Below are 26970 nucleotides of genomic sequence, written 5' to 3'. Positions count from 1 at the left end.
CGCCTCCGAAATCCACTTTGCCGAAGTTTCCGAAAGCAGCTCGGGCCGTGCCAGATATGCCGACCTGTCCGCGAAACCTAGTTTCTCAGCGGGAGCAGGGCTGCTGTCGGCCATGAACAACTCTGAGCCGGGCTACTGCTCGCTAATCTCTCTCACTGGCAAACTTTCAAGCTGCTGGACAATCGCCTCGCCAGCATTTCACTTTGGCTTCAGCTTTCTCACCTCACAGTTAGCCTTCCTTCTGCTAAGTACAGCTGTAGGACAAGTCGCACATCTGCAGTACAGCTGCCTATTCAAACAGCACCGCTGCTGTTTCTCTCCCTTACCGGCGGCCATCGCTGTGTCAGCGCTGCGATGAGCAATGCTTTTAAGCAAAGTGAGATCTCAGACGGACTGTGTTCAAGAGCACGTGTCCCTGGCTTTCCGGGAGTCTGTATTGTATGCACTGTTTTTGATGTCGTTGGACTGCCTTGTACGTACAAATGTCATTGTTACCGTTTTGTAGTGATTGAAACTGGGATTTGAGGTTCCTGGTTTCCCTGAAAACTGGTTGAACGGTAGGGCTCGGGGCCTGGCTTTGCCGCTCCTCTCCCTGGTAAAATTGCGGTTTCTCTGTGTCCAGCTGTTCCTGTGAATTGTTGAATCAAATTAAAGAGCACCTGTCCAGCATGCGCCTCATTTCAATTCCTGTCACCTTTTCACCAGCTGTCTGTGGAACACAGAGAGGAGCTCCAAAAACAACACCGCTTGACTGCAGCTTGTCTCTTAATGCTGTGTCCTTCGAAGAAAACACATCCGTGGTTCAGGAGAGAGCAAAAGCAGGCACCGGTGGCGAGCTTAAGACGCCACCTCGGGATTGGCATCATCCCGTTCTGGCAGAAATGCGATGAGATCTGACTCCAAGGTGCTAAAAGGGCTGCTCTTACAATTGGCCCGTAGGCAGATTTCACTCGCGCATCCCACATTAAACAAGGGCCGGGACGAAGCAAGTCAAGGTTCCGCCGAGATTCGAACTCGGATCGCTGGATTCAAAGTCCAGAGTGCTAGCCATTACACCACGGAACCAGCAGTGCTGCCGCCTCAGGCAGGCCTGAGCTTTCCTGCATTCACACTTGCAGCAACGCTCTCAGAATCTGGTCTCTCGCTGCTGCGTCCTTGGCAGGGAATACTTGCGTGGTACAGGGCAGAGCAAAAGCAGCTCGCGCGCTCGACGCAGGAGCATCGCAAACACTGTCGCAAGGGGAAAACCAGCCCACTTCCATCATGGGTGTGGAATTTGTGAAGTCAACAGTTCTGTCGAAGACAATCGCTCACGCAGCCAGAAAGAAGGCTCCACCGAGATTTGAACGCGGATCGCTGGATTACAGAGTCCAGAGTGCTCACCATTACACCATGGAACCCTGAGACAGCAGGTGCTGCCGAACCACTGCTCAAGGATGTTTGCCTCCTTCGTCAAGCGTGGAAACAGCAACGACAAGGATCACAATGGCGACTGTGGATCTGCTGATCCAGCAGCTCGTGCACTCGGTCTTTCGCAAGTGCAACTACGCTGTCTCGGCCTGCTGCCCTGTAAGGCCGGTCGCCCTCGCCTCCGAAATCCACTTTGCCGAAGTTTCCGAAAGCAGCTCGGGCCGTGCCAGATATGCCGACCTGTCCGCGAAACCTAGTTTCTCAGCGGGAGCAGGGCTGCTGTCGGCCATGAACAACTCTGAGCCGGGCTACTGCTCGCTAATCTCTCTCACTGGCAAACTTTCAAGCTGCTGGACAATCGCCTCGCCAGCAATTCACTTTGGCTTCAGCTTTCTCACCTCACAGTTAGCCTTCCTTCTGCTAAGTCCAGCTGTAGGACAAGTCGCACATCTGCAGTACAGCTGCCTATTCAAACAGCACCGCTGCTGTTTCTCTCCCTTACCGGCGGCCATCGCTGTGTCAGCGCTGCGATGAGCAATGCTTTTAAGCAAAGTGAGATCTCAGACGGACTGTGTTCAAGAGCACGTGTCCCTGGCTTTCCGGGAGTCTGCATTGTATGCACTGTTTTTGATGTCATTGGACTGCCTTGTACGTACAAATGTCATTGTTACCGTTTTGTAGTGATTGAAACTGGGATTTGAGGTTCCTGGTTTCCCTGAAAACTGGTTGAACGGTAGGGCTCGGGGCCTGGCTTTGCCGCTCCTCTCCCTGGTAAAATTGCGGTTTCTCTGTGTCCAGCTGTTCCTGTGAATTGTTGAATCAAATTAAAGAAAAGAGCACCTGTCCAGCATGCGCCTCATTTTAATTCCTGTCACCTTTTCACCAGCTGTCTGTGGAACACAGAGAGGAGCTCCAAAAACAACACCGCTTGACTGCAGCTTGTCTCTTAATGCTGTGTCCTTCGAAGAAAACACATCCGTGGTTCAGGAGAGAGCAAAAGCAGGCACCGGTGGCGAGCTTAAGACGCCACCTCGGGATTGGCATCATCCCGTTCTGGCAGAAATGCGATGAGATCTGACTCCAAGGTGCTAAAAGGGCTGCTCTTACAATTGGCCCGTAGGCAGATTTCACTCGCGCGTCCCACATTAAACAAGGGCCGGGACGAAGCAAGTCAAGGTTCCGCCGAGATTCGAACTCGGATCGCTGGATTCAAAGTCCAGAGTGCTAGCCATTACACCACGGAACCAGCAGGGCTGCCGCCTCTGGCGGGCCTGAGCTTTCCTGCATTCACACTTGCAGCAACGCTCTCAGAATCTGGTCTCTCGCTGCTGCGTCCTTGGCAGGGAATACTTGCGTGGTACAGGGCAGAGCAAAAGCAGCGAGCGCGCTCGACGCAGGAGCATCGCAAACACTGTCGCAAGGGGAAAACCAGCCCACTTCCATCATGGGTGTGGAATTTGTGAAGTCAACAGTTCTGTCGAAGACAATCGCTCACGCAGCCAAAAAGAAGGCTCCACCGAGATTTGAACTCGGATCGCAGGATTCAGAGTCCAGAGTGCTCACCATTACACCATGGAACCCTGAGACAGCAGGGGCTGCCGAACCACTGCTCAAGGATGTTTGCCTCCTTCGTCAAGCGTGGAAACAGCAACGACAAGGATCACAATGGCGACTGTGGATCTGCTGATCCAGCAGCTCGTGCACTCGGTCTTTCGCAAGTGCAACCACGCTGTCTCGGCCTGCTGCCCTGTAAGGCCGGTCGCCCTCGCCTCCGAAATCCACTTTGCCGAAGTTTCCGAAAGCAGCTCGGGCCGTGCCAGATATGCCGACCTGTCCGCGAAACCTAGTTTCTCAGCGGGAGCAGGGCTGCTGTCGGCCATGAACAACTCTGAGCCGGGCTACTGCTCGCTAATCTCTCTCACTGGCAAACTTTCAAGCTGCTGGACAATCGCCTCGCCAGCATTTCACTTTGGCTTCAGCTTTCTCACCTCACAGTTAGCCTTCCTTCTGCTAAGTACAGCTGTAGGACAAGTCGCACATCTGCAGTACAGCTGCCTATTCAAACAGCACCGCTGCTGTTTCTCTCCCTTACCGGCGGCCATCGCTGTGTCAGCGCTGCGATGAGCAATGCTTTTAAGCAAAGTGAGATCTCAGACGGACTGTGTTCAAGAGCACGTGTCCCTGGCTTTCCGGGAGTCTGTATTGTATGCACTGTTTTTGATGTCGTTGGACTGCCTTGTACGTACAAATGTCATTGTTACCGTTTTGTAGTGATTGAAACTGGGATTTGAGGTTCCTGGTTTCCCTGAAAACTGGTTGAACGGTAGGGCTCGGGGCCTGGCTTTGCCGCTCCTCTCCCTGGTAAAATTGCGGTTTCTCTGTGTCCAGCTGTTCCTGTGAATTGTTGAATCAAATTAAAGAAAAGAGCACCTGTCCAGCATGCGCCTCATTTCAATTCCTGTCACCTTTTCACCAGCTGTCTGTGGAACACAGAGAGGAGCTCCAAAAACAACACCGCTTGACTGCAGCTTGTCTCTTAATGCTGTGTCCTTCGAAGAAAACACATCCGTGGTTCAGGAGAGAGCAAAAGCAGGCACCGGTGGCGAGCTTAAGACGCCACCTCGGGATTGGCATCATCCCGTTCTGGCAGAAATGCGATGAGATCTGACTCCAAGGTGCTAAAAGGGCTGCTCTTACAATTGGCCCGTAGGCAGATTTCACTCGCGCATCCCACATTAAACAAGGGCCGGGACGAAGCAAGTCAAGGTTCCGCCGAGATTCGAACTCGGATCGCTGGATTCAAAGTCCAGAGTGCTAGCCATTACACCACGGAACCAGCAGTGCTGCCGCCTCAGGCAGGCCTGAGCTTTCCTGCATTCACACTTGCAGCAACGCTCTCAGAATCTGGTCTCTCGCTGCTGCGTCCTTGGCAGGGAATACTTGCGTGGTACAGGGCAGAGCAAAAGCAGCGAGCGCGCTCGACGCAGGAGCATCGCAAACACTGTCGCAAGGGGAAAACCAGCCCACTTCCATCATGGGTGTGGAATTTGTGAAGTCAACAGTTCTGTCGAAGACAATCGCTCACGCAGCCAAAAAGAAGGCTCCACCGAGATTTGAACTCGGATCGCAGGATTCAGAGTCCAGAGTGCTCACCATTACACCATGGAACCCTGAGACAGCAGGGGCTGCCGAACCACTGCTCAAGGATGTTTGCCTCCTTCGTCAAGCGTGGAAACAGCAACGACAAGGATCACAATGGCGACTGTGGATCTGCTGATCCAGCAGCTCGTGCACTCGGTCTTTCGCAAGTGCAACCACGCTGTCTCGGCCTGCTGCCCTGTAAGGCCGGTCGCCCTCGCCTCCGAAATCCACTTTGCCGAAGTTTCCGAAAGCAGCTCGGGCCGTGCCAGATATGCCGACCTGTCCGCGAAACCTAGTTTCTCAGCGGGAGCAGGGCTGCTGTCGGCCATGAACAACTCTGAGCCGGGCTACTGCTCGCTAATCTCTCTCACTGGCAAACTTTCAAGCTGCTGGACAATCGCCTCGCCAGCATTTCACTTTGGCTTCAGCTTTCTCACCTCACAGTTAGCCTTCCTTCTGCTAAGTACAGCTGTAGGACAAGTCGCACATCTGCAGTACAGCTGCCTATTCAAACAGCACCGCTGCTGTTTCTCTCCCTTACCGGCGGCCATCGCTGTGTCAGCGCTGCGATGAGCAATGCTTTTAAGCAAAGTGAGATCTCAGACGGACTGTGTTCAAGAGCACGTGTCCCTGGCTTTCCGGGAGTCTGTATTGTATGCACTGTTTTTGATGTCGTTGGACTGCCTTGTACGTACAAATGTCATTGTTACCGTTTTGTAGTGATTGAAACTGGGATTTGAGGTTCCTGGTTTCCCTGAAAACTGGTTGAACGGTAGGGCTCGGGGCCTGGCTTTGCCGCTCCTCTCCCTGGTAAAATTGCGGTTTCTCTGTGTCCAGCTGTTCCTGTGAATTGTTGAATCAAATTAAAGAAAAGAGCACCTGTCCAGCATGCGCCTCATTTCAATTCCTGTCACCTTTTCACCAGCTGTCTGTGGAACACAGAGAGGAGCTCCAAAAACAACACCGCTTGACTGCAGCTTGTCTCTTAATGCTGTGTCCTTCGAAGAAAACACATCCGTGGTTCAGGAGAGAGCAAAAGCAGGCACCGGTGGCGAGCTTAAGACGCCACCTCGGGATTGGCATCATCCCGTTCTGGCAGAAATGCGATGAGATCTGACTCCAAGGTGCTAAAAGGGCTGCTCTTACAATTGGCCCGTAGGCAGATTTCACTCGCGCATCCCACATTAAACAAGGGCCGGGACGAAGCAAGTCAAGGTTCCGCCGAGATTCGAACTCGGATCGCTGGATTCAAAGTCCAGAGTGCTAGCCATTACACCACGGAACCAGCAATGCTGCCGCCTCTGGCAGGCCTGAGCTTTCCTGCATTCACACTTGCAGCAACGCTCTCAGAATCTGGTCTCTCGCTGCTGCGTCCTTGGCAGGGAATACTTGCGTGGTACAGGGCAGAGCAAAAGCAGCGAGCGCGCTCGACGCAGGAGCATCGCAAACACTGTCGCAAGGGGAAAACCAGCCCACTTCCATCATGGGTGTGGAATTTGTGAAGTCAACAGTTCTGTCGAAGACAATCGCTCACGCAGCCAGAAAGAAGGCTCCACCGAGATTTGAACGCGGATCGCTGGATTCAGAGTCCAGAGTGCTCACCATTACACCATGGAACCCTGAGACAGCAGGTGCTGCCGAACCACTGCTCAAGGATGTTTGCCTCCTTCGTCAAGCGTGGAAACAGCAACGACAAGGATCACAATGGCGACTGTGGATCTGCTGATCCAGCAGCTCGTGCACTCGGTCTTTCGCAAGTGCAACTACGCTGTCTCGGCCTGCTGCCCTGTAAGGCCGGTCGCCCTCGCCTCCGAAATCCACTTTGCCGAAGTTTCCGAAAGCAGCTCGGGCCGTGCCAGATATGCCGACCTGTCCGCGAAACCTAGTTTCTCAGCGGGAGCAGGGCTGCTGTCGGCCATGAACAACTCTGAGCCGGGCTACTGCTCGCTAATCTCTCTCACTGGCAAACTTTCAAGCTGCTGGACAATCGCCTCGCCAGCATTTCACTTTGGCTTCAGCTTTCTCACCTCACAGTTAGCCTTCCTTCTGCTAAGTACAGCTGTAGGACAAGTCGCACATCTGCAGTACAGCTGCCTATTCAAACAGCACCGCTGCTGTTTCTCTCCCTTACCGGCGGCCATCGCTGTGTCAGCGCTGCGATGAGCAATGCTTTTAAGCAAAGTGAGATCTCAGACGGACTGTGTTCAAGAGCACGTGTCCCTGGCTTTCCGGGAGTCTGTATTGTATGCACTGTTTTTGATGTCGTTGGACTGCCTTGTACGTACAAATGTCATTGTTACCGTTTTGTAGTGATTGAAACTGGGATTTGAGGTTCCTGGTTTCCCTGAAAACTGGTTGAACGGTAGGGCTCGGGGCCTGGCTTTGCCGCTCCTCTCCCTGGTAAAATTGCGGTTTCTCTGTGTCCAGCTGTTCCTGTGAATTGTTGAATCAAATTAAAGAGCACCTGTCCAGCATGCGCCTCATTTCAATTCCTGTCACCTTTTCACCAGCTGTCTGTGGAACACAGAGAGGAGCTCCAAAAACAACACCGCTTGACTGCAGCTTGTCTCTTAATGCTGTGTCCTTCGAAGAAAACACATCCGTGGTTCAGGAGAGAGCAAAAGCAGGCACCGGTGGCGAGCTTAAGACGCCACCTCGGGATTGACATCATCCCGTTCTGGCAGAAATGCGATGAGATCTGACTCCAAGGTGCTAAAAGGGCTGCTCTTACAATTGGCCCGTAGGCAGATTTCACTCGCGCGTCCCACATTAAACAAGGGCCGGGACGAAGCAAGTCAAGGTTCCGCCGAGATTCGAACTCGGATCGCTGGATTCAAAGCCCAGAGTGCTAGCCATTACACCACGGAACCAGCAGTGCTGCCGCCTCAGGCAGGCCTGAGCTTTCCTGCATTCACACTTGCAGCAACGCTCTCAGAATCTGGTCTCTCGCTGCTGCGTCCTTGGCAGGGAATACTTGCGTGGTACAGGGCAGAGCAAAAGCAGCTCGCGCGCTCGACGCAGGAGCATCGCAAACACTGTCGCAAGGGGAAAACCAGCCCACTTCCATCATGGGTGTGGAATTTGTGAAGTCAACAGTTCTGTCGAAGACAATCGCTCACGCAGCCAGAAAGAAGGCTCCACCGAGATTTGAACGCGGATCGCTGGATTCAGAGTCCAGAGTGCTCACCATTACACCATGGAACCCTGAGACAGCAGGTGCTGCCGAACCACTGCTCAAGGATGTTTGCCTCCTTCGTCAAGCGTGGAAACAGCAACGACAAGGATCACAATGGCGACTGTGGATCTGCTGATCCAGCAGCTCGTGCACTCGGTCTTTCGCAAGTGCAACTACGCTGTCTCGGCCTGCTGCCCTGTAAGGCCGGTCGCCCTCGCCTCCGAAATCCACTTTGCCGAAGTTTCCGAAAGCAGCTCGGGCCGTGCCAGATATGCCGACCTGTCCGCGAAACCTAGTTTCTCAGCGGGAGCAGGGCTGCTGTCGGCCATGAACAACTCTGAGCCGGGCTACTGCTCGCTAATCTCTCTCACTGGCAAACTTTCAAGCTGCTGGACAATCGCCTCGCCAGCATTTCACTTTGGCTTCAGCTTTCTCACCTCACAGTTAGCCTTCCTTCTGCTAAGTACAGCTGTAGGACAAGTCGCACATCTGCAGTACAGCTGCCTATTCAAACAGCACCGCTGCTGTTTCTCTCCCTTACCGGCGGCCATCGCTGTGTCAGCGCTGCGATGAGCAATGCTTTTAAGCAAAGTGAGATCTCAGACGGACTGTGTTCAAGAGCACGTGTCCCTGGCTTTCCGGGAGTCTGTATTGTATGCACTGTTTTTGATGTCGTTGGACTGCCTTGTACGTACAAATGTCATTGTTACCGTTTTGTAGTGATTGAAACTGGGATTTGAGGTTCCTGGTTTCCCTGAAAACTGGTTGAACGGTAGGGCTCGGGGCCTGGCTTTGCCGCTCCTCTCCCTGGTAAAATTGCGGTTTCTCTGTGTCCAGCTGTTCCTGTGAATTGTTGAATCAAATTAAAGAAAAGAGCACCTGTCCAGCATGCGCCTCATTTCAATTCCTGTCACCTTTTCACCAGCTGTCTGTGGAACACAGAGAGGAGCTCCAAAAACAACACCGCTTGACTGCAGCTTGTCTCTTAATGCTGTGTCCTTCGAAGAAAACACATCCGTGGTTCAGGAGAGAGCAAAAGCAGGCACCGGTGGCGAGCTTAAGACGCCACCTCGGGATTGGCATCATCCCGTTCTGGCAGAAATGCGATGAGATCTGACTCCAAGGTGCTAAAAGGGCTGCTCTTACAATTGGCCCGTAGGCAGATTTCACTGGCGCGTCCCACATTAAACAAGGGCCGGGACGAAGCAAGTCAAGGTTCCGCCGAGATTCGAACTCGGATCGCTGGATTCAAAGTCCAGAGTGCTAGCCATTACACCACGGAACCAGCAGTGCTGCCGCCTCAGGCAGGCCTGAGCTTTCCTGCATTCACACTTGCAGCAACGCTCTCAGAATCTGGTCTCTCGCTGCTGCGTCCTTGGCAGGGAATACTTGCGTGGTACAGGGCAGAGCAAAAGCAGCTCGCGCGCTCGACGCAGGAGCATCGCAAACACTGTCGCAAGGGGAAAACCAGCCCACTTCCATCATGGGTGTGGAATTTGTGAAGTCAACAGTTCTGTCGAAGACAATCGCTCACGCAGCCAGAAAGAGGGCTCCACCGAGATTTGAACGCGGATCGCTGGATTCAGAGTCCAGAGTGCTCACCATTACACCATGGAACCCTGAGACAGCAGGTGCTGCCGAACCACTGCTCAAGGATGTTTGCCTCCTTCGTCAAGCGTGGAAACAGCAACGACAAGGATCACAATGGCGACTGTGGATCTGCTGATCCAGCAGCTCGTTCACTCGGTCTTTCGCAAGTGCAACTACGCTGTCTCGGCCTGCTGCCCTGTAAGGCCGGTCGCCCTCGCCTCCGAAATCCACTTTGCCGAAGTTTCCGAAAGCAGCTCGGGCCGTGCCAGATATGCCGACCTGTCCGCGAAACCTAGTTTCTCAGCGGGAGCAGGGCTGCTGTCGGCCATGAACAACTCTGAGCCGGGCTACTGCTCGCTAATCTCTCTCACTGGCAAACTTTCAAGCTGCTGGACAATCGCCTCGCCAGCAATTCACTTTGGCTTCAGCTTTCTCACCTCACAGTTAGCCTTCCTTCTGCTAAGTACAGCTGTAGGACAAGTCGCACATCTGCAGTACAGCTGCCTATTCAAACAGCACCGCTGCTGTTTCTCTCCCTTACCGGCGGCCATCGCTGTGTCAGCGCTGCGATGAGCAATGCTTTTAAGCAAAGTGAGATCTCAGACGGACTGTGTTCAAGAGCACGTGTCCCTGGCTTTCCGGGAGTCTGCATTGTATGCACTGTTTTTGATGTCATTGGACTGCCTTGTACGTACAAATGTCATTGTTACCGTTTTGTAGTGATTGAAACTGGGATTTGAGGTTCCTGGTTTCCCTGAAAACTGGTTGAACGGTAGGGCTCGGGGCCTGGCTTTGCCGCTCCTCTCCCTGGTAAAATTGCGGTTTCTCTGTGTCCAGCTGTTCCTGTGAATTGTTGAATCAAATTAAAGAAAAGAGCACCTGTCCAGCATGCGCCTCATTTCAATTCCTGTCACCTTTTCACCAGCTGTCTGTGGAACACAGAGAGGAGCTCCAAAAACAACACCGCTTGACTGCAGCTTGTCTCTTAATGCTGTGTCCTTCGAAGAAAACACATCCGTGGTTCAGGAGAGAGCAAAAGCAGGCACCGGTGGCGAGCTTAAGACGCCACCTCGGGATTGGCATCATCCCGTTCTGGCAGAAATGCGATGAGATCTGACTCCAAGGTGCTAAAAGGGCTGCTCTTACAATTGGCCCGTAGGCAGATTTCACTCGCGCGTCCCACATTAAACAAGGGCCGGGACGAAGCAAGTCAAGGTTCCGCCGAGATTCGAACTCGGATCGCTGGATTCAAAGTCCAGAGTGCTAGCCATTACACCACGGAACCAGCAGCGCTGCCGCCTCTGGCGGGCCTGAGCTTTCCTGCATTCACACTTGCAGCAACGCTCTCAGAATCTGGTCTCTCGCTGCTGCGTCCTTGGCAGGGAATACTTGCGTGGTACAGGGCAGAGCAAAAGCAGCGAGCGCGCTCGACGCAGGAGCATCGCAAACACTGTCGCAAGGGGAAAACCAGCCCACTTCCATCATGGGTGTGGAATTTGTGAAGTCAACAGTTCTGTCGAAGACAATCGCTCACGCAGCCAGAAAGAAGGCTCCACCGAGATTTGAACTCGGATCACTGGATTCAGAGTCCAGAGTGCTCACCATTACACCATGGAACCCTGAGACAGCAGGGGCTGCCGAACCACTGCTCAAGGATGTTTGCCTCCTTCGTCAAGCGTGGAAACAGCAACGACAAGGATCACAATGGCGACTGTGGATCTGCTGATCCAGCAGCTCGTGCACTCGGTCTTTCGCAAGTGCAACCACGCTGTCTCGGCCTGCTGCCCTGTAAGGCCGGTCGCCCTCGCCTCCGAAATCCACTTTGCCGAAGTTTCCGAAAGCAGCTCGGGCCGTGCCAGATATGCCGACCTGTCCGCGAAACCTAGTTTCTCAGCGGGAGCAGGGCTGCTGTCGGCCATGAACAACTCTGAGCCGGGCTACTGCTCGCTAATCTCTCTCACTGGCAAACTTTCAAGCTGCTGGACAATCGCCTCGCCAGCATTTCACTTTGGCTTCAGCTTTCTCACCTCACAGTTAGCCTTCCTTCTGCTAAGTACAGCTGTAGGACAAGTCGCACATCTGCAGTACAGCTGCCTATTCAAACAGCACCGCTGCTGTTTCTCTCCCTTACCGGCGGCCATCGCTGTGTCAGCGCTGCGATGAGCAATGCTTTTAAGCAAAGTGAGATCTCAGACGGACTGTGTTCAAGAGCACGTGTCCCTGGCTTTCCGGGAGTCTGTATTGTATGCACTGTTTTTGATGTCGTTGGACTGCCTTGTACGTACAAATGTCATTGTTACCGTTTTGTAGTGATTGAAACTGGGATTTGAGGTTCCTGGTTTCCCTGAAAACTGGTTGAACGGTAGGGCTCGGGGCCTGGCTTTGCCGCTCCTCTCCCTGGTAAAATTGCGGTTTCTCTGTGTCCAGCTGTTCCTGTGAATTGTTGAATCAAATTAAAGAAAAGAGCACCTGTCCAGCATGCGCCTCATTTCAATTCCTGTCACCTTTTCACCAGCTGTCTGTGGAACACAGAGAGGAGCTCCAAAAACAACACCGCTTGACTGCAGCTTGTCTCTTAATGCTGTGTCCTTCGAAGAAAACACATCCGTGGTTCAGGAGAGAGCAAAAGCAGGCACCGGTGGCGAGCTTAAGACGCCACCTCGGGATTGGCATCATCCCGTTCTGGCAGAAATGCGATGAGATCTGACTCCAAGGTGCTAAAAGGGCTGCTCTTACAATTGGCCCGTAGGCAGATTTCACTCGCGCGTCCCACATTAAACAAGGGCCGGGACGAAGCAAGTCAAGGTTCCGCCGAGATTCGAACTCGGATCGCTGGATTCAAAGTCCAGAGTGCTAGCCATTACACCACGGAACCAGCAGTGCTGCCGCCTCAGGCAGGCCTGAGCTTTCCTGCATTCACACTTGCAGCAACGCTCTCAGAATCTGGTCTCTCGCTGCTGCGTCCTTGGCAGGGAATACTTGCGTGGTACAGGGCAGAGCAAAAGCAGCTCGCGCGCTCGACGCAGGAGCATCGCAAACACTGTCGCAAGGGGAAAACCAGCCCACTTCCATCATGGGTGTGGAATTTGTGAAGTCAACAGTTCTGTCGAAGACAATCGCTCACGCAGCCAGAAAGAAGGCTCCACCGAGATTTGAACGCGGATCGCTGGATTACAGAGTCCAGAGTGCTCACCATTACACCATGGAACCCTGAGACAGCAGGTGCTGCCGAACCACTGCTCAAGGATGTTTGCCTCCTTCGTCAAGCGTGGAAACAGCAACGACAAGGATCACAATGGCGACTGTGGATCTGCTGATCCAGCAGCTCGTGCACTCGGTCTTTCGCAAGTGCAACTACGCTGTCTCGGCCTGCTGCCCTGTAAGGCCGGTCGCCCTCGCCTCCGAAATCCACTTTGCCGAAGTTTCCGAAAGCAGCTCGGGCCGTGCCAGATATGCCGACCTGTCCGCGAAACCTAGTTTCTCAGCGGGAGCAGGGCTGCTGTCGGCCATGAACAACTCTGAGCCGGGCTACTGCTCGCTAATCTCTCTCACTGGCAAACTTTCAAGCTGCTGGACAATCGCCTCGCCAGCAATTCACTTTGGCTTCAGCTTTCTCACCTCACAGTTAGCCTTCCTTCTGCTAAGTACAGCTGTAGGACAAGTCGCACATCTGCAGTACAGCTGCCTATTCAAACAGCACCGCTGCTGTTTCTCTCCCTTACCGGCGGCCATCGCTGTGTCAGCGCTGCGATGAGCAATGCTTTTAAGCAAAGTGAGATCTCAGACGGACTGTGTTCAAGAGCACGTGTCCCTGGCTTTCCGGGAGTCTGCATTGTATGCACTGTTTTTGATGTCATTGGACTGCCTTGTACGTACAAATGTCATTGTTACCGTTTTGTAGTGATTGAAACTGGGATTTGAGGTTCCTGGTTTCCCTGAAAACTGGTTGAACGGTAGGGCTCGGGGCCTGGCTTTGCCGCTCCTCTCCCTGGTAAAATTGCGGTTTCTCTGTGTCCAGCTGTTCCTGTGAATTGTTGAATCAAATTAAAGAAAAGAGCACCTGTCCAGCATGCGCCTCATTTCAATTCCTGTCACCTTTTCACCAGCTGTCTGTGGAACACAGAGAGGAGCTCCAAAAACAACACCGCTTGACTGCAGCTTGTCTCTTAATGCTGTGTCCTTCGAAGAAAACACATCCGTGGTTCAGGAGAGAGCAAAAGCAGGCACCGGTGGCGAGCTTAAGACGCCACCTCGGGATTGGCATCATCCCGTTCTGGCAGAAATGCGATGAGATCTGACTCCAAGGTGCTAAAAGGGCTGCTCTTACAATTGGCCCGTAGGCAGATTTCACTCGCGCGTCCCACATTAAACAAGGGCCGGGACGAAGCAAGTCAAGGTTCCGCCGAGATTCGAACTCGGATCGCTGGATTCAAAGTCCAGAGTGCTAGCCATTACACCACGGAACCAGCAGTGCTGCCGCCTCTGGCGGGCCTGAGCTTTCCTGCATTCACACTTGCAGCAACGCTCTCAGAATCTGGTCTCTCGCTGCTGCGTCCTTGGCAGGGAATACTTGCGTGGTACAGGGCAGAGCAAAAGCAGCGAGCGCGCTCGACGCAGGAGCATCGCAAACACTGTCGCAAGGGGAAAACCAGCCCACTTCCATCATGGGTGTGGAATTTGTGAAGTCAACAGTTCTGTCGAAGACAATCGCTCACGCAGCCAAAAAGAAGGCTCCACCGAGATTTGAACTCGGATCGCAGGATTCAGAGTCCAGAGTGCTCACCATTACACCATGGAACCCTGAGACAGCAGGGGCTGCCGAACCACTGCTCAAGGATGTTTGCCTCCTTCGTCAAGCGTGGAAACAGCAACGACAAGGATCACAATGGCGACTGTGGATCTGCTGATCCAGCAGCTCGTGCACTCGGTCTTTCGCAAGTGCAACCACGCTGTCTCGGCCTGCTGCCCTGTAAGGCCGGTCGCCCTCGCCTCCGAAATCCACTTTGCCGAAGTTTCCGAAAGCAGCTCGGGCCGTGCCAGATATGCCGACCTGTCCGCGAAACCTAGTTTCTCAGCGGGAGCAGGGCTGCTGTCGGCCATGAACAACTCTGAGCCGGGCTACTGCTCGCTAATCTCTCTCACTGGCAAACTTTCAAGCTGCTGGACAATCGCCTCGCCAGCATTTCACTTTGGCTTCAGCTTTCTCACCTCACAGTTAGCCTTCCTTCTGCTAAGTACAGCTGTAGGACAAGTCGCACATCTGCAGTACAGCTGCCTATTCAAACAGCACCGCTGCTGTTTCTCTCCCTTACCGGCGGCCATCGCTGTGTCAGCGCTGCGATGAGCAATGCTTTTAAGCAAAGTGAGATCTCAGACGGACTGTGTTCAAGAGCACGTGTCCCTGGCTTTCCGGGAGTCTGTATTGTATGCACTGTTTTTGATGTCGTTGGACTGCCTTGTACGTACAAATGTCATTGTTACCGTTTTGTAGTGATTGAAACTGGGATTTGAGGTTCCTGGTTTCCCTGAAAACTGGTTGAACGGTAGGGCTCGGGGCCTGGCTTTGCCGCTCCTCTCCCTGGTAAAATTGCGGTTTCTCTGTGTCCAGCTGTTCCTGTGAATTGTTGAATCAAATTAAAGAAAAGAGCACCTGTCCAGCATGCGCCTCATTTCAATTCCTGTCACCTTTTCACCAGCTGTCTGTGGAACACAGAGAGGAGCTCCAAAAACAACACCGCTTGACTGCAGCTTGTCTCTTAATGCTGTGTCCTTCGAAGAAAACACATCCGTGGTTCAGGAGAGAGCAAAAGCAGGCACCGGTGGCGAGCTTAAGACGCCACCTCGGGATTGGCATCATCCCGTTCTGGCAGAAATGCGATGAGATCTGACTCCAAGGTGCTAAAAGGGCTGCTCTTACAATTGGCCCGTAGGCAGATTTCACTCGCGCATCCCACATTAAACAAGGGCCGGGACGAAGCAAGTCAAGGTTCCGCCGAGATTCGAACTCGGATCGCTGGATTCAAAGTCCAGAGTGCTAGCCATTACACCACGGAACCAGCAGTGCTGCCGCCTCTGGCAGGCCTGAGCTTTCCTGCATTCACACTTGCAGCAACGCTCTCAGAATCTGGTCTCTCGCTGCTGCGTCCTTGGCAGGGAATACTTGCGTGGTACAGGGCAGAGCAAAAGCAGCGAGCGCGCTCGACGCAGGAGCATCGCAAACACTGTCGCAAGGGGAAAACCAGCCCACTTCCATCATGGGTGTGGAATTTGTGAAGTCAACAGTTCTGTCGAAGACAATCGCTCACGCAGCCAAAAAGAAGGCTCCACCGAGATTTGAACTCGGATCGCAGGATTCAGAGTCCAGAGTGCTCACCATTACACCATGGAACCCTGAGACAGCAGGGGCTGCCGAACCACTGCTCAAGGATGTTTGCCTCCTTCGTCAAGCGTGGAAACAGCAACGACAAGGATCACAATGGCGACTGTGGATCTGCTGATCCAGCAGCTCGTGCACTCGGTCTTTCGCAAGTGCAACCACGCTGTCTCGGCCTGCTGCCCTGTAAGGCCGGTCGCCCTCGCCTCCGAAATCCACTTTGCCGAAGTTTCCGAAAGCAGCTCGGGCCGTGCCAGATATGCCGACCTGTCCGCGAAACCTAGTTTCTCAGCGGGAGCAGGGCTGCTGTCGGCCATGAACAACTCTGAGCCGGGCTACTGCTCGCTAATCTCTCTCACTGGCAAACTTTCAAGCTGCTGGACAATCGCCTCGCCAGCATTTCACTTTGGCTTCAGCTTTCTCACCTCACAGTTAGCCTTCCTTCTGCTAAGTACAGCTGTAGGACAAGTCGCACATCTGCAGTACAGCTGCCTATTCAAACAGCACCGCTGCTGTTTCTCTCCCTTACCGGCGGCCATCGCTGTGTCAGCGCTGCGATGAGCAATGCTTTTAAGCAAAGTGAGATCTCAGACGGACTGTGTTCAAGAGCACGTGTCCCTGGCTTTCCGGGAGTCTGTATTGTATGCACTGTTTTTGATGTCGTTGGACTGCCTTGTACGTACAAATGTCATTGTTACCGTTTTGTAGTGATTGAAACTGGGATTTGAGGTTCCTGGTTTCCCTGAAAACTGGTTGAACGGTAGGGCTCGGGGCCTGGCTTTGCCGCTCCTCTCCCTGGTAAAATTGCGGTTTCTCTGTGTCCAGCTGTTCCTGTGAATTGTTGAATCAAATTAAAGAAAAGAGCACCTGTCCAGCATGCGCCTCATTTCAATTCCTGTCACCTTTTCACCAGCTGTCTGTGGAACACAGAGAGGAGCTCCAAAAACAACACCGCTTGACTGCAGCTTGTCTCTTAATGCTGTGTCCTTCGAAGAAAACACATCCGTGGTTCAGGAGAGAGCAAAAGCAGGCACCGGTGGCGAGCTTAAGACGCCACCTCGGGATTGGCATCATCCCGTTCTGGCAGAAATGCGATGAGATCTGACTCCAAGGTGCTAAAAGGGCTGCTCTTACAATTGGCCCGTAGGCAGATTTCACTCGCGCATCCCACATTAAACAAGGGCCGGGACGAAGCAAGTCAAGGTTCCGCCGAGATTCGAACTCGGATCGTTGGATTCAAAGTCCAGAGTGCTAGCCATTACACCACGGAACCAGCAGTGCTGCCGCCTCAGGCAGGCCTGAGCTTTCCTGCATTCACACTTGCAGCAACGCTCTCAGAATCTGGTCTCTCGCTGCTGCGTCCTTGGCAGGGAATACTTGCGTGGTACAGGGCAGAGCAAAAGCAGCTCGCGCGCTCGACGCAGGAGCATCGCAAACACTGTCGCAAGGGGAAAACCAGCCCACTTCCATCATGGGTGTGGAATTTGTGAAGTCAACAGTTCTGTCGAAGACAATCGCTCACGCAGCCAGAAAGAAGGCTCCACCGAGATTTGAACGCGGATCGCTGGATTCAGAGTCCAGAGTGCTCACCATTACACCATGGAACCCTGAGACAGCAGGGGCTGCCGAACCACTGCTCAAGGATGTTTGCCTCCTTCGTCAAGCGTGGAAACAGCAACGACAAGGATCACAATGGCGACTGTGGATCTGCTGATCCAGCAGCTCGTGCACTCGGTCTTTCGCAAGTGCAACCACGCTGTCTCGGCCTGCTGCCCTGTAAGGCCGGTCGCCCTCGCCTCCGAAATCCACTTTGCCGAAGTTTCCGAAAGCAGCTCGGGCCGTGCCAGATATGCCGACCTGTCCGCGAAACCTAGTTTCTCAGCGGGAGCAGGGCTGCTGTCGGCCATGAACAACTCTGAGCCGGGCTACTGCTCGCTAATCTCTCTCACTGGCAAACTTTCAAGCTGCTGGACAATCGCCTCGCCAGCATTTCACTTTGGCTTCAGCTTTCTCACCTCACAGTTAGCCTTCCTTCTGCTAAGTACAGCTGTAGGACAAGTCGCACATCTGCAGTACAGCTGCCTATTCAAACAGCACCGCTGCTGTTTCTCTCCCTTACCGGCGGCCATCGCTGTGTCAGCGCTGCGATGAGCAATGCTTTTAAGCAAAGTGAGATCTCAGACGGACTGTGTTCAAGAGCACGTGTCCCTGGCTTTCCGGGAGTCTGTATTGTATGCACTGTTTTTGATGTCGTTGGACTGCCTTGTACGTACAAATGTCATTGTTACCGTTTTGTAGTGATTGAAACTGGGATTTGAGGTTCCTGGTTTCCCTGAAAACTGGTTGAACGGTAGGGCTCGGGGCCTGGCTTTGCCGCTCCTCTCCCTGGTAAAATTGCGGTTTCTCTGTGTCCAGCTGTTCCTGTGAATTGTTGAATCAAATTAAAGAAAAGAGCACCTGTCCAGCATGCGCCTCATTTCAATTCCTGTCACCTTTTCACCAGCTGTCTGTGGAACACAGAGAGGAGCTCCAAAAACAACACCGCTTGACTGCAGCTTGTCTCTTAATGCTGTGTCCTTCGAAGAAAACACATCCGTGGTTCAGGAGAGAGCAAAAGCAGGCACCGGTGGCGAGCTTAAGACGCCACCTCGGGATTGGCATCATCCCGTTCTGGCAGAAATGCGATGAGATCTGACTCCAAGGTGCTAAAAGGGCTGCTCTTACAATTGGCCCGTAGGCAGATTTCACTCGCGCGTCCCACATTAAACAAGGGCCGGGACGAAGCAAGTCAAGGTTCCGCCGAGATTCGAACTCGGATCGCTGGATTCAAAGTCCAGAGTGCTAGCCATTACACCACGGAACCAGCAGTGCTGCCGCCTCAGGCAGGCCTGAGCTTTCCTGCATTCACACTTGCAGCAACGCTCTCAGAATCTGGTCTCTCGCTGCTGCGTCCTTGGCAGGGAATACTTGCGTGGTACAGGGCAGAGCAAAAGCAGCTCGCGCGCTCGACGCAGGAGCATCGCAAACACTGTCGCAAGGGGAAAATCAGCCCACTTCCATCATGGGTGTGGAATTTGTGAAGTCAACAGTTCTGTCGAAGACAATCGCTCACGCAGCCAGAAAGAAGGCTCCACCGAGATTTGAACGCGGATCGCTGGATTACAGAGTCCAGAGTGCTCACCATTACACCATGGAACCCTGAGACAGCAGGTGCTGCCGAACCACTGCTCAAGGATGTTTGCCTCCTTCGTCAAGCGTGGAAACAGCAACGACAAGGATCACAATGGCGACTGTGGATCTGCTGATCCAGCAGCTCGTGCACTCGGTCTTTCGCAAGTGCAACTACGCTGTCTCGGCCTGCTGCCCTGTAAGGCCGGTCGCCCTCGCCTCCGAAATCCACTTTGCCGAAGTTTCCGAAAGCAGCTCGGGCCGTGCCAGATATGCCGACCTGTCCGCGAAACCTAGTTTCTCAGCGGGAGCAGGGCTGCTGTCGGCCATGAACAACTCTGAGCCGGGCTACTGCTCGCTAATCTCTCTCACTGGCAAACTTTCAAGCTGCTGGACAATCGCCTCGCCAGCAATTCACTTTGGCTTCAGCTTTCTCACCTCACAGTTAGCCTTCCTTCTGCTAAGTACAGCTGTAGGACAAGTCGCACATCTGCAGTACAGCTGCCTATTCAAACAGCACCGCTGCTGTTTCTCTCCCTTACCGGCGGCCATCGCTGTGTCAGCGCTGCGATGAGCAATGCTTTTAAGCAAAGTGAGATCTCAGACGGACTGTGTTCAAGAGCACGTGTCCCTGGCTTTCCGGGAGTCTGTATTGTATGCACTGTTTTTGATGTCGTTGGACTGCCTTGTACGTACAAATGTCATTGTTACCGTTTTGTAGTGATTGAAACTGGGATTTGAGGTTCCTGGTTTCCCTGAAAACTGGTTGAACGGTAGGGCTCGGGGCCTGGCTTTGCCGCTCCTCTCCCTGGTAAAATTGCGGTTTCTCTGTGTCCAGCTGTTCCTGTGAATTGTTGAATCAAATTAAAGAAAAGAGCACCTGTCCAGCATGCGCCTCATTTCAATTCCTGTCACCTTTTCACCAGCTGTCTGTGGAACACAGAGAGGAGCTCCAAAAACAACACCGCTTGACTGCAGCTTGTCTCTTAATGCTGTGTCCTTCGAAGAAAACACATCCGTGGTTCAGGAGAGAGCAAAAGCAGGCACCGGTGGCGAGCTTAAGACGCCACCTCGGGATTGGCATCATCCCGTTCTGGCAGAAATGCGATGAGATCTGACTCCAAGGTGCTAAAAGGGCTGCTCTTACAATTGGCCCGTAGGCAGATTTCACTCGCGCGTCCCACATTAAACAAGGGCCGGGATGAAGCAAGTCAAGGTTCCGCCGAGATTCGAACTCGGATCGCTAGATTCAAAGTCCAGAGTGCTAGCCATTACACCACGGAACCAGCAGTGCTGCCGCCTCTGGCGGGCCTGAGCTTTCCTGCATTCACACTTGCAGCAACGCTCTCAGAATCTGGTCTCTCGCTGCTGCGTCCTTGGCAGGGAATACTTGCGTGGTACAGGGCAGAGCAAAAGCAGCGAGCGCGCTCGACGCAGGAGCATCGCAAACACTGTCGCAAGGGGAAAACCAGCCCACTTCCATCATGGGTGTGGAATTTGTGAAGTCAACAGTTCTGTCGAAGACAATCGCTCACGCAGCCAAAAAGAAGGCTCCACCGAGATTTGAACTCGGATCGCAGGATTCAGAGTCCAGAGTGCTCACCATTACACCATGGAACCCTGAGACAGCAGGGGCTGCCGAACCACTGCTCAAGGATGTTTGCCTCCTTCGTCAAGCGTGGAAACAGCAACGACAAGGATCACAATGGCGACTGTGGATCTGCTGATCCAGCAGCTCGTGCACTCGGTCTTTCGCAAGTGCAACCACGCTGTCTCGGCCTGCTGCCCTGTAAGGCCGGTCGCCCTCGCCTCCGAAATCCACTTTGCCGAAGTTTCCGAAAGCAGCTCGGGCCGTGCCAGATATGCCGACCTGTCCGCGAAACCTAGTTTCTCAGCGGGAGCAGGGCTGCTGTCGGCCATGAACAACTCTGAGCCGGGCTACTGCTCGCTAATCTCTCTCACTGGCAAACTTTCAAGCTGCTGGACAATCGCCTCGCCAGCATTTCACTTTGGCTTCAGCTTTCTCACCTCACAGTTAGCCTTCCTTCTGCTAAGTACAGCTGTAGGACAAGTCGCACATCTGCAGTACAGCTGCCTATTCAAACAGCACCGCTGCTGTTTCTCTCCCTTACCGGCGGCCATCGCTGTGTCAGCGCTGCGATGAGCAATGCTTTTAAGCAAAGTGAGATCTCAGACGGACTGTGTTCAAGAGCACGTGTCCCTGGCTTTCCGGGAGTCTGTATTGTATGCACTGTTTTTGATGTCGTTGGACTGCCTTGTACGTACAAATGTCATTGTTACCGTTTTGTAGTGATTGAAACTGGGATTTGAGGTTCCTGGTTTCCCTGAAAACTGGTTGAACGGTAGGGCTCGGGGCCTGGCTTTGCCGCTCCTCTCCCTGGTAAAATTGCGGTTTCTCTGTGTCCAGCTGTTCCTGTGAATTGTTGAATCAAATTAAAGAAAAGAGCACCTGTCCAGCATGCGCCTCATTTCAATTCCTGTCACCTTTTCACCAGCTGTCTGTGGAACACAGAGAGGAGCTCCAAAAACAACACCGCTTGACTGCAGCTTGTCTCTTAATGCTGTGTCCTTCGAAGAAAACACATCCGTGGTTCAGGAGAGAGCAAAAGCAGGCACCGGTGGCGAGCTTAAGACGCCACCTCGGGATTGGCATCATCCCGTTCTGGCAGAAATGCGATGAGATCTGACTCCAAGGTGCTAAAAGGGCTGCTCTTACAATTGGCCCGTAGGCAGATTTCACTCGCGCATCCCACATTAAACAAGGGCCGGGACGAAGCAAGTCAAGGTTCCGCCGAGATTCGAACTCGGATCGCTGGATTCAAAGTCCAGAGTGCTAGCCATTACACCACGGAACCAGCAATGCTGCCGCCTCTGGCAGGCCTGAGCTTTCCTGCATTCACACTTGCAGCAACGCTCTCAGAATCTGGTCTCTCGCTGCTGCGTCCTTGGCAGGGAATACTTGCGTGGTACAGGGCAGAGCAAAAGCAGCGAGCGCGCTCGACGCAGAAGCATCGCAAACACTGTCGCAAGGGGAAAACCAGCCCACTTCCATCATGGGTGTGGAATTTGTGAAGTCAACAGTTCTGTCGAAGACAATCGCTCACGCAGCCAGAAAGAAGGCTCCACCGAGATTTGAACGCGGATCGCTGGATTCAGAGTCCAGAGTGCTCACCATTACACCATGGAACCCTGAGACAGCAGGTGCTGCCGAACCACTGCTCAAGGATGTTTGCCTCCTTCGTCAAGCGTGGAAACAGCAACGACAAGGATCACAATGGCGACTGTGGATCTGCTGATCCAGCAGCTCGTGCACTCGGTCTTTCGCAAGTGCAACCACGCTGTCTCGGCCTGCTGCCCTGTAAGGCCGGTCGCCCTCGCCTCCGAAATCCACTTTGCCGAAGTTTCCGAAAGCAGCTCGGGCCGTGCCAGATATGCCGACCTGTCCGCGAAACCTAGTTTCTCAGCGGGAGCAGGGCTGCTGTCGGCCATGAACAACTCTGAGCCGGGCTACTGCTCGCTAATCTCTCTCACTGGCAAACTTTCAAGCTGCTGGACAATCGCCTCGCCAGCATTTCACTTTGGCTTCAGCTTTCTCACCTCACAGTTAGCCTTCCTTCTGCTAAGTACAGCTGTAGGACAAGTCGCACATCTGCAGTACAGCTGCCTATTCAAACAGCACCGCTGCTGTTTCTCTCCCTTACCGGCGGCCATCGCTGTGTCAGCGCTGCGATGAGCAATGCTTTTAAGCAAAGTGAGATCTCAGACGGACTGTGTTCAAGAGCACGTGTCCCTGGCTTTCCGGGAGTCTGTATTGTATGCACTGTTTTTGATGTCGTTGGACTGCCTTGTACGTACAAATGTCATTGTTACCGTTTTGTAGTGATTGAAACTGGGATTTGAGGTTCCTGGTTTCCCTGAAAACTGGTTGAACGGTAGGGCTCGGGGCCTGGCTTTGCCGCTCCTCTCCCTGGTAAAATTGCGGTTTCTCTGTGTCCAGCTGTTCCTGTGAATTGTTGAATCAAATTAAAGAAAAGAGCACCTGTCCAGCATGCGCCTCATTTCAATTCCTGTCACCTTTTCACCAGCTGTCTGTGGAACACAGAGAGGAGCTCCAAAAACAACACCGCTTGACTGCAGCTTGTCTCTTAATGCTGTGTCCTTCGAAGAAAACACATCCGTGGTTCAGGAGAGAGCAAAAGCAGGCACCGGTGGCGAGCTTAAGACGCCACCTCGGGATTGGCATCATCCCGTTCTGGCAGAAATGCGATGAGATCTGACTCCAAGGTGCTAAAAGGGCTGCTCTTACAATTGGCCCGTAGGCAGATTTCACTCGCGCATCCCACATTAAACAAGGGCCGGGACGAAGCAAGTCAAGGTTCCGCCGAGATTCGAACTCGGATCGCTGGATTCAAAGTCCAGAGTGCTAGCCATTACACCACGGAACCAGCAATGCTGCCGCCTCTGGCAGGCCTGAGCTTTCCTGCATTCACACTTGCAGCAACGCTCTCAGAATCTGGTCTCTCGCTGCTGCGTCCTTGGCAGGGAATACTTGCGTGGTACAGGGCAGAGCAAAAGCAGCGAGCGCGCTCGACGCAGGAGCATCGCAAACACTGTCGCAAGGGGAAAACCAGCCCACTTCCATCATGGGTGTGGAATTTGTGAAGTCAACAGTTCTGTCGAAGACAATCGCTCACGCAGCCAGAAAGAAGGCTCCACCGAGATTTGAACGCGGATCGCTGGATTCAGAGTCCAGAGTGCTCACCATTACACCATGGAACCCTGAGACAGCAGGTGCTGCCGAACCACTGCTCAAGGATGTTTGCCTCCTTCGTCAAGCGTGGAAACAGCAACGACAAGGATCACAATGGCGACTGTGGATCTGCTGATCCAGCAGCTCGTGCACTCGGTCTTTCGCAAGTGCAACTACGCTGTCTCGGCCTGCTGCCCTGTAAGGCCGGTCGCCCTCGCCTCCGAAATCCACTTTGCCGAAGTTTCCGAAAGCAGCTCGGGCCGTGCCAGATATGCCGACCTGTCCGCGAAACCTAGTTTCTCAGCGGGAGCAGGGCTGCTGTCGGCCATGAACAACTCTGAGCCGGGCTACTGCTCGCTAATCTCTCTCACTGGCAAACTTTCAAGCTGCTGGACAATCGCCTCGCCAGCATTTCACTTTGGCTTCAGCTTTCTCACCTCACAGTTAGCCTTCCTTCTGCTAAGTACAGCTGTAGGACAAGTCGCACATCTGCAGTACAGCTGCCTATTCAAACAGCACCGCTGCTGTTTCTCTCCCTTACCGGCGGCCATCGCTGTGTCAGCGCTGCGATGAGCAATGCTTTTAAGCAAAGTGAGATCTCAGACGGACTGTGTTCAAGAGCACGTGTCCCTGGCTTTCCGGGAGTCTGTATTGTATGCACTGTTTTTGATGTCGTTGGACTGCCTTGTACGTACAAATGTCATTGTTACCGTTTTGTAGTGATTGAAACTGGGATTTGAGGTTCCTGGTTTCCCTGAAAACTGGTTGAACGGTAGGGCTCGGGGCCTGGCTTTGCCGCTCCTCTCCCTGGTAAAATTGCGGTTTCTCTGTGTCCAGCTGTTCCTGTGAATTGTTGAATCAAATTAAAGAGCACCTGTCCAGCATGCGCCTCATTTCAATTCCTGTCACCTTTTCACCAGCTGTCTGTGGAACACAGAGAGGAGCTCCAAAAACAACACCGCTTGACTGCAGCTTGTCTCTTAATGCTGTGTCCTTCGAAGAAAACACATCCGTGGTTCAGGAGAGAGCAAAAGCAGGCACCGGTGGCGAGCTTAAGACGCCACCTCGGGATTGGCATCATCCCGTTCTGGCAGAAATGCGATGAGATCTGACTCCAAGGTGCTAAAAGGGCTGCTCTTACAATTGGCCCGTAGGCAGATTTCACTCGCGCGTCCCACATTAAACAAGGGCCGGGACGAAGCAAGTCAAGGTTCCGCCGAGATTCGAACTCGGATCGCTGGATTCAAAGCCCAGAGTGCTAGCCATTACACCACGGAACCAGCAGTGCTGCCGCCTCAGGCAGGCCTGAGCTTTCCTGCATTCACACTTGCAGCAACGCTCTCAGAATCTGGTCTCTCGCTGCTGCGTCCTTGGCAGGGAATACTTGCGTGGTACAGGGCAGAGCAAAAGCAGCTCGACGCAGGAGCATCGCAAACACTGTCGCAAGGGGAAAACCAGCCCACTTCCATCATGGGTGTGGAATTTGTGAAGTCAACAGTTCTGTCGAAGACAATCGCTCACGCAGCCAGAAAGAAGGCTCCACCGAGATTTGAACGCGGATCGCTGGATTCAGAGTCCAGAGTGCTCACCATTACACCATGGAACCCTGAGACTGCAGGGGCTGCCGAACCACTGCTCAAGGATGTTTGCCTCCTTCGTCAAGCGTGGAAACAGCAACGACAAGGATCACAATGGCGACTGTGGATCTGCTGATCCAGCAGCTCGTGCACTCGGTCTTTCGCAAGTGCAACTACGCTGTCTCGGCCTGCTGCCCTGTAAGGCCGGTCGCCCTCGCCTCCGAAATCCACTTTGCCGAAGTTTCCGAAAGCAGCTCGGGCCGTGCCAGATATGCCGACCTGTCCGCGAAACCTAGTTTCTCAGCGGGAGCAGGGCTGCTGTCGGCCATGAACAACTCTGAGCCGGGCTACTGCTCGCTAATCTCTCTCACTGGCAAACTTTCAAGCTGCTGGACAATCGCCTCGCCAGCATTTCACTTTGGCTTCAGCTTTCTCACCTCACAGTTAGCCTTCCTTCTGCTAAGTACAGCTGTAGGACAAGTCGCACATCTGCAGTACAGCTGCCTATTCAAACAGCACCGCTGCTGTTTCTCTCCCTTACCGGCGGCCATCGCTGTGTCAGCGCTGCGATGAGCAATGCTTTTAAGCAAAGTGAGATCTCAGACGGACTGTGTTCAAGAGCACGTGTCCCTGGCTTTCCGGGAGTCTGCATTGTATGCACTGTTTTTGATGTCGTTGGACTGCCTTGTACGTACAAATGTCATTGTTACCGTTTTGTAGTGATTGAAACTGGGATTTGAGGTTCCTGGTTTCCCTGAAAACTGGTTGAACGGTAGGGCTCGGGGCCTGGCTTTGCCGCTCCTCTCCCTGGTAAAATTGCGGTTTCTCTGTGTCCAGCTGTTCCTGTGAATTGTTGAATCAAATTAAAGAAAAGAGCACCTGTCCAGCATGCGCCTCATTTCAATTCCTGTCACCTTTTCACCAGCTGTCTGTGGAACACAGAGAGGAGCTCCAAAAACAACACCGCTTGACTGCAGCTTGTCTCTTAATGCTGTGTCCTTCGAAGAAAACACATCCGTGGTTCAGGAGAGAGCAAAAGCAGGCACCGGTGGCGAGCTTAAGACGCCACCTCGGGATTGGCATCATCCCGTTCTGGCAGAAATGCGATGAGATCTGACTCCAAGGTGCTAAAAGGGCTGCTCTTACAATTGGCCCGTAGGCAGATTTCACTCGCGCATCCCACATTAAACAAGGGCCGGGACGAAGCAAGTCAAGGTTCCGCCGAGATTCGAACTCGGATCGCTGGATTCAAAGTCCAGAGTGCTAGCCATTACACCACGGAACCAGCAATGCTGCCGCCTCTGGCAGGCCTGAGCTTTCCTGCATTCACACTTGCAGCAACGCTCTCAGAATCTGGTCTCTCGCTGCTGCGTCCTTGGCAGGGAATACTTGCGTGGTACAGGGCAGAGCAAAAGCAGCTCGCGCGCTCGACGCAGGAGCATCGCAAACACTGTCGCAAGGGGAAAACCAGCCCACTTCCATCATGGGTGTGGAATTTGTGAAGTCAACAGTTCTGTCGAAGACAATCGCTCACGCAGCCAGAAAGAAGGCTCCACCGAGATTTGAACGCGGATCGCTGGATTCAGAGTCCAGAGTGCTCACCATTACACCATGGAACCCTGAGACAGCAGGTGCTGCCGAACCACTGCTCAAGGATGTTTGCCTCCTTCGTCAAGCGTGGAAACAGCAACGACAAGGATCACAATGGCGACTGTGGATCTGCTGATCCAGCAGCTCGTGCACTCGGTCTTTCGCAAGTGCAACT

At 53.4% G+C, this 26970-nt stretch overlaps 31 non-coding genes across 31 annotated transcripts; all 31 read right to left on the bottom strand.

Annotated features, from left to right (window-relative positions):
• Positions 1-993: 993 nt before the first annotated feature.
• On the bottom strand, positions 994-1065 carry trnaq-uug (transfer RNA glutamine (anticodon UUG)). Its single transcript has one exon. It is a non-coding gene; the product is annotated as a tRNA-Gln (tRNA).
• A 1519-nt stretch (positions 1066-2584) lies between these two features.
• Positions 2585-2656, bottom strand: trnaq-uug (transfer RNA glutamine (anticodon UUG)). The gene has a single exon. It is a non-coding gene; the product is annotated as a tRNA-Gln (tRNA).
• A 262-nt stretch (positions 2657-2918) lies between these two features.
• On the bottom strand, positions 2919-2990 carry trnaq-cug (transfer RNA glutamine (anticodon CUG)). Its single transcript has one exon. It is a non-coding gene; the product is annotated as a tRNA-Gln (tRNA).
• A 1184-nt stretch (positions 2991-4174) lies between these two features.
• trnaq-uug (transfer RNA glutamine (anticodon UUG)) lies at positions 4175-4246 on the bottom strand. The gene has a single exon. It is a non-coding gene; the product is annotated as a tRNA-Gln (tRNA).
• Positions 4247-4508: 262 nt separating this feature from the next.
• trnaq-cug (transfer RNA glutamine (anticodon CUG)) lies at positions 4509-4580 on the bottom strand. The gene has a single exon. It is a non-coding gene; the product is annotated as a tRNA-Gln (tRNA).
• A 1184-nt stretch (positions 4581-5764) lies between these two features.
• On the bottom strand, positions 5765-5836 carry trnaq-uug (transfer RNA glutamine (anticodon UUG)). The gene has a single exon. It is a non-coding gene; the product is annotated as a tRNA-Gln (tRNA).
• Positions 5837-6098: 262 nt separating this feature from the next.
• On the bottom strand, positions 6099-6170 carry trnaq-cug (transfer RNA glutamine (anticodon CUG)). Its single transcript has one exon. It is a non-coding gene; the product is annotated as a tRNA-Gln (tRNA).
• A 1179-nt stretch (positions 6171-7349) lies between these two features.
• Positions 7350-7421, bottom strand: trnaq-uug (transfer RNA glutamine (anticodon UUG)). Its single transcript has one exon. It is a non-coding gene; the product is annotated as a tRNA-Gln (tRNA).
• Positions 7422-7683: 262 nt separating this feature from the next.
• trnaq-cug (transfer RNA glutamine (anticodon CUG)) lies at positions 7684-7755 on the bottom strand. The gene has a single exon. It is a non-coding gene; the product is annotated as a tRNA-Gln (tRNA).
• A 1184-nt stretch (positions 7756-8939) lies between these two features.
• On the bottom strand, positions 8940-9011 carry trnaq-uug (transfer RNA glutamine (anticodon UUG)). The gene has a single exon. It is a non-coding gene; the product is annotated as a tRNA-Gln (tRNA).
• Positions 9012-9273: 262 nt separating this feature from the next.
• trnaq-cug (transfer RNA glutamine (anticodon CUG)) lies at positions 9274-9345 on the bottom strand. The gene has a single exon. It is a non-coding gene; the product is annotated as a tRNA-Gln (tRNA).
• A 1184-nt stretch (positions 9346-10529) lies between these two features.
• Positions 10530-10601, bottom strand: trnaq-uug (transfer RNA glutamine (anticodon UUG)). The gene has a single exon. It is a non-coding gene; the product is annotated as a tRNA-Gln (tRNA).
• A 262-nt stretch (positions 10602-10863) lies between these two features.
• trnaq-cug (transfer RNA glutamine (anticodon CUG)) lies at positions 10864-10935 on the bottom strand. The gene has a single exon. It is a non-coding gene; the product is annotated as a tRNA-Gln (tRNA).
• A 1184-nt stretch (positions 10936-12119) lies between these two features.
• On the bottom strand, positions 12120-12191 carry trnaq-uug (transfer RNA glutamine (anticodon UUG)). The gene has a single exon. It is a non-coding gene; the product is annotated as a tRNA-Gln (tRNA).
• A 1519-nt stretch (positions 12192-13710) lies between these two features.
• trnaq-uug (transfer RNA glutamine (anticodon UUG)) lies at positions 13711-13782 on the bottom strand. The gene has a single exon. It is a non-coding gene; the product is annotated as a tRNA-Gln (tRNA).
• Positions 13783-14044: 262 nt separating this feature from the next.
• Positions 14045-14116, bottom strand: trnaq-cug (transfer RNA glutamine (anticodon CUG)). Its single transcript has one exon. It is a non-coding gene; the product is annotated as a tRNA-Gln (tRNA).
• Positions 14117-15300: 1184 nt separating this feature from the next.
• On the bottom strand, positions 15301-15372 carry trnaq-uug (transfer RNA glutamine (anticodon UUG)). Its single transcript has one exon. It is a non-coding gene; the product is annotated as a tRNA-Gln (tRNA).
• A 262-nt stretch (positions 15373-15634) lies between these two features.
• On the bottom strand, positions 15635-15706 carry trnaq-cug (transfer RNA glutamine (anticodon CUG)). Its single transcript has one exon. It is a non-coding gene; the product is annotated as a tRNA-Gln (tRNA).
• Positions 15707-16890: 1184 nt separating this feature from the next.
• Positions 16891-16962, bottom strand: trnaq-uug (transfer RNA glutamine (anticodon UUG)). Its single transcript has one exon. It is a non-coding gene; the product is annotated as a tRNA-Gln (tRNA).
• A 262-nt stretch (positions 16963-17224) lies between these two features.
• Positions 17225-17296, bottom strand: trnaq-cug (transfer RNA glutamine (anticodon CUG)). Its single transcript has one exon. It is a non-coding gene; the product is annotated as a tRNA-Gln (tRNA).
• Positions 17297-18480: 1184 nt separating this feature from the next.
• Positions 18481-18552, bottom strand: trnaq-uug (transfer RNA glutamine (anticodon UUG)). The gene has a single exon. It is a non-coding gene; the product is annotated as a tRNA-Gln (tRNA).
• A 1519-nt stretch (positions 18553-20071) lies between these two features.
• On the bottom strand, positions 20072-20143 carry trnaq-uug (transfer RNA glutamine (anticodon UUG)). The gene has a single exon. It is a non-coding gene; the product is annotated as a tRNA-Gln (tRNA).
• A 262-nt stretch (positions 20144-20405) lies between these two features.
• trnaq-cug (transfer RNA glutamine (anticodon CUG)) lies at positions 20406-20477 on the bottom strand. The gene has a single exon. It is a non-coding gene; the product is annotated as a tRNA-Gln (tRNA).
• A 1184-nt stretch (positions 20478-21661) lies between these two features.
• Positions 21662-21733, bottom strand: trnaq-uug (transfer RNA glutamine (anticodon UUG)). Its single transcript has one exon. It is a non-coding gene; the product is annotated as a tRNA-Gln (tRNA).
• Positions 21734-21995: 262 nt separating this feature from the next.
• trnaq-cug (transfer RNA glutamine (anticodon CUG)) lies at positions 21996-22067 on the bottom strand. The gene has a single exon. It is a non-coding gene; the product is annotated as a tRNA-Gln (tRNA).
• A 1184-nt stretch (positions 22068-23251) lies between these two features.
• On the bottom strand, positions 23252-23323 carry trnaq-uug (transfer RNA glutamine (anticodon UUG)). The gene has a single exon. It is a non-coding gene; the product is annotated as a tRNA-Gln (tRNA).
• Positions 23324-23585: 262 nt separating this feature from the next.
• Positions 23586-23657, bottom strand: trnaq-cug (transfer RNA glutamine (anticodon CUG)). Its single transcript has one exon. It is a non-coding gene; the product is annotated as a tRNA-Gln (tRNA).
• A 1179-nt stretch (positions 23658-24836) lies between these two features.
• Positions 24837-24908, bottom strand: trnaq-uug (transfer RNA glutamine (anticodon UUG)). The gene has a single exon. It is a non-coding gene; the product is annotated as a tRNA-Gln (tRNA).
• A 254-nt stretch (positions 24909-25162) lies between these two features.
• Positions 25163-25234, bottom strand: trnaq-cug (transfer RNA glutamine (anticodon CUG)). Its single transcript has one exon. It is a non-coding gene; the product is annotated as a tRNA-Gln (tRNA).
• Positions 25235-26418: 1184 nt separating this feature from the next.
• Positions 26419-26490, bottom strand: trnaq-uug (transfer RNA glutamine (anticodon UUG)). Its single transcript has one exon. It is a non-coding gene; the product is annotated as a tRNA-Gln (tRNA).
• A 262-nt stretch (positions 26491-26752) lies between these two features.
• trnaq-cug (transfer RNA glutamine (anticodon CUG)) lies at positions 26753-26824 on the bottom strand. Its single transcript has one exon. It is a non-coding gene; the product is annotated as a tRNA-Gln (tRNA).
• Between the last annotated feature and the right edge of the window lie 146 nt (positions 26825-26970).

This window comes from Chiloscyllium punctatum, chromosome 21, assembly GCF_047496795.1.
Source record: "Chiloscyllium punctatum isolate Juve2018m chromosome 21, sChiPun1.3, whole genome shotgun sequence".
NCBI lineage: Eukaryota > Metazoa > Chordata > Chondrichthyes > Orectolobiformes > Hemiscylliidae > Chiloscyllium > Chiloscyllium punctatum.
Note: the sequence above shows the minus strand (reverse complement) of the source record. Positions and strands in the feature narration are given on the sequence as shown.